Raw genomic sequence first — 12,010 nt, forward strand, 5'->3', positions numbered from 1 at the left:
TCCAGACTAATTAATAATAATTAAAAATGATTTTTGTTTTATAAATTCTACTATTTTTTTTGGCCAGATATTATTTTAGATTTATTGGATCATAACAATAAAATACACATAGACCAAGACATTTAGGAAAAGTTAAATTATTTTTAGGGAAATAGGGAAACAGGAAAAGTTTTCAATAGAAAAATAGATGGAAATGCAAATAAGAATAGTGTGTATTTATTATTAAAATCTAATGTGTTGCATTTTTATTTTCAAAGGAACTAAGATCTGTGAAATTGTGTGAAATATCTACCTCGACAAATCATATGTATAGACATCTGTTTCTGGGTACATGCTTTGTTAAATGATATACCTCCCTCTGTTTCAGCTACTTCTCAGCGCCCTGTAATCCTGTAAAACTTCAGAGCCTTCGCCCTTCATAGATAAAATTTTAGTTAACTGTACTCATACCGAACACTCGTGGAATACCGGTCCGATTTCGATATCAACCTATTCTTGTAGTTACAATTATCAAAATAGGTACTCGCTCTGATACGATTGGTACGAAATAACGAAGTAATCAGAGTAATCAAAGTAATCAAAGTAACGATTTGCCTCTCTGTATAGCAATCGTTACTTTCGGTATTCGTAAGTAACGAGTACTTTGTAACGAATAGTTACTTCTTCAACATCACTAGTACGAAACCATCAGACACCAAAATTCTACAGGCATACCAATTATTAAAAACTTTAAAAATCATAGCAAATGCATCCGCTATACTTCAAACTAAACATTACATGAGAACTTAAAAATACCATTGATACAAGATGTAAAGGACTGCTGTGATCAAACATAGAAAAAGAAGCATCAGTCAAACATCGAACTGATTTCTGCGCTTACCAATCGTCCATTGCCAGTTCGAACACTCAAGAGACAGTGGCCAGAAGACTTAGTTGAATAAGGTGAACCGGCACTAGCCGGCAACACCTACAAAGACAATACATAATTCATCAGTTTTACTTAATACTTACTCCTTTGTACAGAGTAGATTGCGTAAATATACAAGTTGCAAATAAAAAAGTCTAGCTAACTAAAATAACCGTTCCAAAATAACAGTTCCCAGTCACTGAACCACTACCTCATCCCGAAATGATTTGACGCGATGGCATCCGCTCTCTCCGCCCATTCGCCTCGCTTTGCCTACAGGTACCATTGTTTTCTTCCTTATTCAGTGTGATATTGTCACCGCTGGGGCCTTTGTTTCCAGTTAATAATGACAAAAAGTTGGTAACGATGCTGGACCATACATTACGCGCTCTATTATTTTAGATGAACCGAACCGGACATTGAGTTATATCAAGTGGACACAATAAGCGACAGAGGAAGTTTAGTAAATTCCATAGTAATGATGTTCCATTTGGCGGAGGATGGTATTGTTTCGACGACGGAATATTATGGAGGAATATGTTTTTCCGATATGAAAATAAATAATGTTGGGAGTAAACTCTTCGGTTATATATAGCTTTATTTTTACTACAAGAACAATGCATCAGCAGCTACTTAAAAAAATAATTATGAAAATACATTATAAAAACTTCAACGGCTAAAAAAATTACGATCAAAGTACTTAGGTGGGTGTTCCTATGCTTTTTGATTACAAAAAAGAGTTTGATCGTGTCCAACACCACAAGTTAATGCAGATCCTCAAGAAACTTGACATATACCATAGACCGAAAAGACATAAGATGCATTGAAAACTTGTACTGGTATCAAAGGGCACAATTTAAAATAGACAATTCTATATCCAAACCCATACATATGTATAAGAATGGGAACCCATATTCCCATACATGGGAACCAAAGTGAATGAAATATTGATTAAGAGGATGGGTACGTATTTTCGGCTGCAATGCTATTCAAATGGGGATTCATTTTTTTCGAATCCTGAGAAAACTAATAAATATTTTTGAAAAATTTAAACGCAGAATGAAAGATTACGTTATTAGCGAGGGCCGAAAGTCCCTGAGAACTTTTATAATGTTTATTTTAATAAGTTACAGGGGTGAAAGAGAACCTAAGAGAAAGTTTAGTGTGATTTTTAATTTAAAATATCTCATTCAAAATAAACTTTTTATTTATTCTAAGGGACTTTCAACCCTCGGTAATTAGTCTTTCATTCTGTGTTTAAATTTTTCAAAAATTTTTATTGGTTTTTTCAGGATTCGAAAAAAAAAGAACACAATGTCCGTGGTAATATTTTACAAATTTATCTTCGTCTTACAACGCACTCAGTCGAATAGAATATTGTCGGTCAGACATTGACAATCAGTGATAATTTTAAATATTTGACATGGCATCGGGAATATTTTGAGTTGTTGATTAAATAATATTGATATACCGGGTGTCCACTTATATTTTCCCCATTTTAACTGCTTATAACTTCTAAACGGCTTAAGATAGAAATATGCGGTTTTCGCTGAAATGTTTGATTTTAGTAAAAGTTTTGTCTGAATGGACTGAATTTTTTATATCGCTTTCAAATACGAAAAGAAAAATGGTGGATTTAAAAAAAAACGTTGTTGACTTTTTTTTAATGGAACACCCAGTATTTTTTTGTAAATTGAAAGATAGGTCATTCACCTATCCAGAGATATAAAGTTTTTCAAAATGGGTTGTCAAATCACTGAATAATTAATTTTTAAAATGAGAGGTGCAACGTGGATATCACATACCTAAATAACATAATATGTGATTTTCACATTGCATCTCTCATTTTAAAAATTAATTGCTCAGTCATTTGACCACCGATTTTAAAAAAAATTATATCGTTGGATAGAGAAATGACATTTCTTTCAATTTACAAAAAATATACTGGGTGTTCTATTAAAAAAAGTCAACAACGTTTTTCTCAAAAATCGGCCATTTTTATTTTCGTATTTGAAAGCGATATAAAAAATTCAATCCATTCAGACAAAACTTTTACTAAAATAAAACTTTCATCGAAAACCGCATATTTCTATCTTAAGCCGTTTAGAAGTTATAGGCAGTTAAACTGGGGGAAAATATAAGTGGACACCCGGTATAATATATAGTGTATTTGATAAATAATTGATTTAAGACGTGAACTTAATAAAATGAAGTGAACTATATTATTAAAAAATCACTTTAACACTTTTCCTCTTTTCTCGATTGAGTATTAGTTTTTGTTGTACATATAAATTATTACAATCACTGAATACATAGTTGATAATAATAAACTTAAAGATAAAACCCATAACTAAATTAAAATTCATGGTGACGTTTCAATTATTACTTTAATCATCGTCAGAATAATAAGTTTTTTGAGCGGATGCTTTAAAATAATTTTAAAGGAACAAACAATAATTAATGAAAACGTAAAAAATGACATTGACAGTCATTGGGTTAAGTCAATAATTTCAAACACGCCATGTCTTGTTGCGTGTTTAAGGGTGGCTTCAAAAGAAATATGGATAATGCCTCCTTGATTTGATATTTCTTTTGAAGCCACCCTTAAACACGCAACAAGACATGGCGTGTTTGAAATTATTGACTTAACCCAATGATTGTCAATGTCATTTTTTACGTTTTCATTAATTATTGTTTGTTCCTTTAAAATTATTTTAAAGCATCCGCTCAAGAAACTTATTATTCTGACGATGATTAAAGTAATAATTGAAACGTCACCATGAATTTTAATTTAGTTATGGGTTTTATCTTTAAGTTTATTATTTTTATCAAGTTTAATGGTGTGTCCTTATCTACATAGAATACATAGTTAGTGAAAAAATTATCCCACTTATTAACTGAATTAATAATTTGCAATTATACAAATAACAGTTATCCAAGAACATTCAAAAGCCATCTCTTTAAGTTAATGATGAGATTTTCAAGTAGAATGACATTCTAGTAATGTTTACATATCTATACCAGTGTGAATTTTACTACACGTAATTTGCCGTGTAAAGACAGTAAAAGTAGGGATAGCCGTAAAATATTTGGGAATTATGTACCGGTGGCCTTAATAACACACGATGTGCTGATGATGGTGTTTTAATTTGTGACAACATAGTTGATCTTCAACAACTTGTCACTATAATCGGAGAATACAGTAAGCGAATGGGATTAGTGATTAATACCAAAAAGACCAAATTCGTGATCATCTCCAGAAACTTGGATGCACTTGAAAACTCTACCATAACACGGAATACCAAGTTTGTTAAAAGAGTGAGCAAATTTAAATACGTGGGAACTGGGTATCGGACAGGGAAGTAAAATGTCGCATTGAGCAAGCTCGACAAGCTTTCGTAAAATTCAGGAAGGTACTGACCTGTTCAGGTTCGATCTTCAACTCAGACTATTAGTCTAGGCGCCAAATAGAGGTCACCGTGTCATTTTCAATTCTGATGGACAAACTCAACGGTTTCTTATGGATTTTTGGCTGCTGATTACGAATTTCGAGGGGGGATTTCGATCTGAGTGGTCAAAAAATTGTTATAAACAATTTAATTGTTTATAAATTGTTTATAATGCTCTGGCTCATAAACTAAAAGAAATAGAAAAAAATGTTTCAAATAAAATTTGTTTCTTAATAAAAAACGAAGAAATAACCGTTTACTAAACTTAAATCCGACAATCAGAACTCAAGATATTGTAAAATTAGTGCACAATGCAAATTTCAAATTGCAAAATAAGTATTTTTCGAAGCTTTATCGATCGTAACTCGGTTTCTACGCATGCAAATGAGCCCTATAAGGTGTCCTTTTAAAGCTTAATCAAGAGGCTTCCAAACAAAGTTTATTAAATTATTTGATCTTCATTTGTTTTAAAGTTATACCCGTTTGAATTTATAATTTTCTCAAAAAAATTGTACATTAATTTGTTTATAAAGGTTTCAAGCAAACTTGAGCTATAAACATTTATACTTTAATTAACAATAATGATAAAACAACTCAAAAGGAACAATTTAAGCTTACGAAAATGTTCGTAAGTTTATTTTTGGCTAAGATGTCGATATTTTAATGGCGCGCTATGAGGCGCAAGATTGGCTCACAGTCAAGTAAGTATGTATTCTTCGACGCTTTATCGATCGTACCTCGGCTTCTACGCAAGCAAATGAGCCAATATGTGATATCCATATAAAAATGGATCGAATTCTTTTGCAGCATCATCATTGCATATAAAACGAGCATTTATGATGTGGCGGCATACACACAATTGACGGGCCTTGATGATGCTGCAAAAGAACTAGATCCACTTTATATGGATATCATATAGATAATTAGACTCTGAAGCCTCAAAAAGTTTTAGTTTTACTGCCTACAAGAACAGACTTGTACCACCATGTAACTGTTAAAATTTCGCTAAGAACTTATGCAGATGTAAAAAATCTGAGGATATTCCCTGTATATCTCTTTGCAGATTTGCAGATGCATGAAAAAAATGTTTGTAAAAATAGTACTAATAAATAATATCAACTTACTTTTTAGTTATACTTCTGAAATATTAGTTTTTAATGTTTTTTTTCTCATTTAGTGCAAAAAATAGAAGACAAAGTAAATAGAATGAAAGGTGATGCGAGGTACAGTATGATGATTTAATTATAAGAATTATATGATAAAATTTTATTAAGATCTTCAAAAATGAAAAATGAAGATAACGTATGTATACATAGAAATTATAATTTGCATCGAGAAGTTAGCGCGTGAACCTTTACGCGGTGAGCCGATCTTGCGCCTCATAGCGCGCGCCATTAAAATATCGACATCTTGGCCAAAAATAAACTTATGAACATTTTCACAACCTCAAATTGTTCCTTTTGAGTTTTTTTATCATTATTGTTCATTAAAGTATAAATGTTTATAGCTCAAATTTGCTTGAAACCCTTATAAACAAATGAATGTACAATATTTTTAAGAAAATTGTAACTTCAAACGGGTATAACTTTAAAACAAATGAAGATCAAGTAATTTAATAAACTTTTTTGGAAGCCTGTTAATTAAGCTTTAAAGCGACACCTTCTAAGACTCATTTGCATGCGCAGAAGCCGAGTTACGATCGATAAAGCTTCGAAAAATACTTATTTTGCAATTTGCAATTTGCATTGTGCACTAATTTTACAATATCTTGAGTTCTAATTGTTAGATTTAAGTTTAGTAAACGGTTTTTTCTTGGATTTTTATTAAGGAACAAATTTTGTTTGAAACATTTTTTTTCATCTCTTTTAGTTTATGAGCCAGAGCCTTATAAACAATTTATAAACAATTAAATTGTTTATAACAATTTTTGACCACTCGGATCGAAATCCATCCTTGAAATTCGTAATCAGCAGCCAAAAATCCATAACAAACCGTTGAGTTTGTCCATCAGAATTGAATATGACACGGTGACCCCTCTGGCGCCTAGACTATAGGTATGGTCGGTGCTGCTATTTGGCGTAGAGGGCTGGACACTCAAAACGAGCGATATAAACAGATTAGAAGCCTTCGAAAAGTGGCTTTTCGCCGTATCCTAAAGATACCATGGACGGCTAAAGTCACAAATGTAGATGTTCTTAAAAGAATCAATCAAGAGCGCCAACTTTTCGAAACCGCCAAGAAAAGGAAAACGGCATATCTGGGTCACATCACGCTAAACGAAAAATGCCTGTTCCTCCAACTTATAATCGAGGGTAAAATTGAAAGCAATAGAGGAATAGGACGCAAGAAAATGTCATGGCTCTGGCTCCGAAACATCAGACAATGGACAGGGATTAACGACATACAATCTCTAATACCTACACATTGCACGAAACAGAGAGTTAATGCAAACTATGATTAGAGTTGCACAAGTTTGACTTGAATGTTTGAACTTGACTTGAGTTTGACTTAATTTTAAGTCAAACTCAAGTCAATCCTTCTGACAAATATTTCAAGTCAAATCAAACTGGTCAATCGTACAGGTTTGAAAATTCAAACTGTTTGTCAAACTAGTTTGAAAGAGTTTGAAAAATAATTTATTTAGTACATACACTTTTTTGTCGAGGTAGACATGTTAGTTGCCAATTAAGATAAGAAAATTAATAATACAATGAGTGCCACATAAAAGTCAAAATCTTCAATGTGTTTTAATTTAAAACTTTTAAATGTCGATATTTATTTTTTTCGAATCCTGAGAAAACTAATAAGTATTTTTGAAAAATTTAAACGCAGAATGAAAGATTGCGTTATTACCGAGGGCCGAAAGTCTCTTAGAATAAATAAAAAGTTTCTTTTGAATGAAATATTTGCAATTATTAATAACACTAAATGTTCCTTTTTATGTTCACTCCCGTAACTTATTATTAAAATAAACATTATAAAAGTTTTCAGGAATGTTCGTCCCTTAGAAATAATGTAATCTTTTATGCTGCGTTTAATTTTTTTTTTTAATTCTTATTAGTTTTCTCAGGATTTGAAAAAAATTAATACATTTAAAACACATTGAACATTTTGATAAGCGACATGTTACGCCTATGCCCTTAAGGGTTACAATAAAATAAGACTAGGTTTTTCAATGGACAGCTCAAAATAAAATGATTTGGAATTTTTATGACTTTCGTTTATTAAAAAAGTCATTTATTTATCTTAGGGCCAGTTCGAAAAAACATATGGCACTAAGCTGCTAGTTCACTCGAAAATATGTACCACTATACAAAAGTTAGTATTGCTGTATATTCGTTGGCATTTCTTTAAAATTCAAAACTAACCATAGGGTTATTAGACCTGGATAAAAAACAGTTGATTAACAACGAGCTGAAAATTTGTTAATAGCTTAACGGTGTCTAGTCGGACAAATTTTGATGTACGGGAACACTGGAACAGGGTAAGTTTTAATTGTGGAACAGTTTAAAAATTTGGAACGTCAGATTACGAAAACGTCCCATGTATTTTGTCGGTCAGAACATCCAATTGATTCGTTATCCTTTCATTAAACTCTCATGCAAAAATCAGACTGTTATTACTAACCAACATGATTCCTGTCATTTGACATGTTCTTCGTGTTCCACTCATTAAAATGCCCAGTTGGTGGTAAACACCAGTCTGATTTTTGCATGAGAGTTTAATGAAATGGTAACAAATTAATTGAAAGTTCTGTCCAACAAAATACATGGAACGTTTACGTAGTCTAACGTTCCAAATTTTTAACCTTTTCCATCATTAACTTCTTCTGTTCCAGTGTTCCCATACATCAAAGTTTGTCTGACCAGACACCGTTAAGCTATTAACAAATTTTCAGCTTGCTATTAATCAACTTTTTTTTGGTACGCGGGATCCAGGTCTATATGGTTTTATATCTACAATTTAATTTTTTTTTCGGATACAGGCTACAAAAGGGTTTAAATTTAAAAAAAAATTAATGTATAATAATATGCATTAAGCTTTCTTAATAATTATCCTAACTGGCGCGTTTATTGGGTTTTATTTGTCTGTCTGCGGTTTAAATATCGTATCAGCCAATACATTTCTATGTTTATTGAAATTTGTCAAAAAAAATTTTTTTGACCTTGTTGGGGGAGGGGGGAATTTCCCCTACCCCTCCCTCTCCTCCCGTTGATCCGCCACTGAACAAATAAAGGCGTAGGCGGTCTCATTTAAAATTGAAAATAAACACGTTGCGTAATATTCAAACTTTTCAAACTGTTTGAAGATGTTTGAATTCAAGTCAAACCTAAAGATATCGAAATCAAGTCAAGTCAAACTTTTTTATACAAAAAGTTTGATTTTCAAGTCAAGTCAAGTTTGTTGAGTAAAATCAAACTAGTTTGACTTGATGTATCTCTAACTATGATGGCTAACATCCATTAGAATCGACCTTTATGGTTTTGTATATCTTAATGTTTGCACCCCGTAGAATATTTACAATGTGCTCTTCCATCCACTAGGGGCTATGTATTGATGAATCACTAGTTGAATCACAAGACCCTAGAATGTAAGAAGAACACTAAGGAGCCCTAAACCGTACCAGTGATTAGTTCCACCACTGGTAGGATAGTTTGTGTGCCTTTCAACCACTGGCACCGTTCAATTATTTGAATAATCCCAACAAGGTAAAATGAAATTATTTATTATAGACCTGGTGAACGGGCTAGGCTACGGTCTACCCGTCCGTTTTATATGTAAGTGAACGGTCGTTATTTTGTGAGACTTGCTTGCTTATTATCGAAGGTACCGTAGTACCGTAACAGTGGCGTATCGAAAAAAATCCTCGCCCTCACTTACTTACCTCGCTTACTTACTTATAGTATTTTTACTACAAAAACGTTATTACGTAGGTCAAAATATTTGACGTAAGAGAACTGTCAAAACATTAGAATGTGACTTTTCATTATTGCTATGTTTATTATAAACACGGCAATAATGAAAAGTCACATTCTAATGTTTTGACAGTTCTCTTACGTCAAAAATTTTGACCTACGTAATAACGTTTTTGTAGTAATAATACTATACTTAATCCAGAACTCGTCTACCTTTCGGTGTGAGTTATTACGGAGTTAGGTTCTCCGTCGATTTCTTCCACATTTCCTTCCATTTCCTTCTATCCATGGCCAATGCTTTTGTTTCCTCCCATTTTATTCCTCTTTTGTCAGCCGCTTCCCTCACTTCTTCTGTCCACGTCTTTCTTGGTCTTCCTCTCTTCTTTCTTCCCATATATCTCGCTTCATATATCTGTCTTACTATCTGTTCTTCTCCTCTTCTCAGTACATGTCCGAGCCATCTAAGTTGTCTTTGTTCGATTGTTGTTGTAACTGGGTGTATTTTCATATTTTCTCTAAAGGTTTTATTTCTAATTTTATCTTTTCTTGTTTTTCCCTCTATTGTTCTCAAAAATCTCATTTCTTTGCTTATTAGTCTATTCTTTTGTCTTTTGGTTAATGCCCAAGATTCACAGGCATAGGTTAGAGTGGGTTTCACAATCTTTTTTACTATTTCCGTTTTTATATTCTTAGGTATTTCTTTCTTTTTTAAAAAATTACTCTTAATAATATTGTACAGCTTACCAGTCTTTGCAATTCTTTCATTTATCTGATCTTCTAATTTTCCATCCCGGCTTATGATTACCCCCAAATACTTATATTTGTCTACCTGTTCAAGTTGCTTGCCGTCTACTTCTATATTATGTTTTCCTTTTTGTCTTCCAATTATCATTGTTTTTGATTTTTCTCTGTTTATTTTCATGTTTATGATTTTTAGCTCTTCATACAGTATGTTTATATTTTCTTGTAATTGTTTTTCGGACTCCCCAATGATCACCAGGTCGTCTGCTTAGCATAGTTCTGTTATTTGTATTATTCTCAACTTCCAACATCCTACAATATATTTTCTTCATTTGTGTTTGCATTCTTTTATTACGTCATCTAGTACTAGGTTAAAGAGTAGTGGGCTCAGGACACTACCCTGTTTTAATCCAATGTTGCTGTCGAACATTTTTGATTTTTCATTTCTTGTCCTTACATAGCTTTTTTTTTTTCGTATAGACTCTGGATGCATCTTATTAGATCTTATTCAATTTTTTTCTTCTCTAGTATTTTCCAAATATCTTCTCTTTTAATTCTGTCGAAAGCTCCATATCTATGAAACATGCGTGTATTTCTTTTTCTGTTTTAAGAGATTTTTCTGCTATTTGTCTCATTATGAAAATCTGATCGTTCGTCCCTCTTTCTTTTCTGAAACCACTCTGGCTCTCCCCAAAGGTGTGTTCTAGTTTTTCTCTAATACGAATGCAAACACGATTTTATCCCTTATGCCTTTTTGTGTACTGAAAATGTCATGGTTGAATCAGAGTATGTCTTACTAAAAATTTAATATTTCTTATTTTTCACAACATTTCCCAGTTAAAATTTTTTCGTTTCCACGACCTACCTTCTTCTTCTACGGCACTACAACCCAAATTGAGCCTTGGTCTCCTTTATTTTTTGCCTCCACCCTTACTTGTCTGTGGCTGCTCTTCTCCATACACGGACTCCTAAAAGGGCCTATGCGTCGATATTTACTGTCTTTCCAGCACTTTCTTGGCTTTCCAACCGGTCTCTTTCCCTGCATTCTAGCATTCAGTGCTCTTTTTGGTAGCCTATCCTCTCCCATTCTTTTCACATGTCCGGCCCATTGCAATATTTGTATTCTAATGAAGTATGACAGGGGTGCTTGCCTATAAAGTTGATAAAGCTCGTTGTATCGGCTTCTGAAGATTCCTTTTTCCCTCACAGGTCCTAATATTCTCCTCAGTACTTTCCTTTCGAATGTGTCGAGTTTGCTTTTGGATGTTTCTTTCACGACACATGCTTCACTGCCATAGTATGCTATTGGTCGAATTAAGGTTTTATAGATTCTCATCTTTGTATTTCGGTGTACATTTTTAGACCGAAATATATGGGAGATATCAAAATAAGCTATGTTTGCCTGCGTTATTCTCTTTCGTATTTCTCCATCTTCTGATCCGTCGGCATATATTTCTACTCCCAGGTATATAAACTTTCCAACCGTTTCAATGTCATCTTCATGTATAATGTTTTGTGGGACTATATTTCTTCGCGTCTGTATCATTATTTTTGTTTTTTCTGTGTTCATTTCCAGACCTAGCCTTTTTGTTTGCGTTTTTAACTCTGTGTATGTTTCCTGGGCTCCTATTGATGTTCTACTCATAATATTAATATCATCGGCATAAGCGGCCAGTTGAACCGTTCGGTTTGTCAGTAGGTTTCCTCGTCCAGTTTGCATTTACCTAACAACATACTCCAGTGCCACGTTAAACAAAGTTGGAGCCAGCCCATCTCCCTGCTTTAGTCCCTTCGAAATTTTGAAAAAGTCTGTCCGGTGGTTTTTTATTCGTACACATGCCTGAGTTTCATCCATTGTGGCTTTAATGAGTCTAATTAGCTTGTGTGGTATTGCCAATTCAGCCAACATATGGTAGAGTTTGTTCCTTTTGACTCAGTCGTATGCCTGTTTGAAGTCTACAAACACGTTGTGGACATCATTGTTGTGTTCCCATGAT

The sequence above is a fragment of the Diabrotica virgifera genome, chromosome 4, assembly GCF_917563875.1.
Source record: "Diabrotica virgifera virgifera chromosome 4, PGI_DIABVI_V3a".
NCBI classification, from domain to species: Eukaryota; Metazoa; Arthropoda; class Insecta; order Coleoptera; family Chrysomelidae; genus Diabrotica; species Diabrotica virgifera.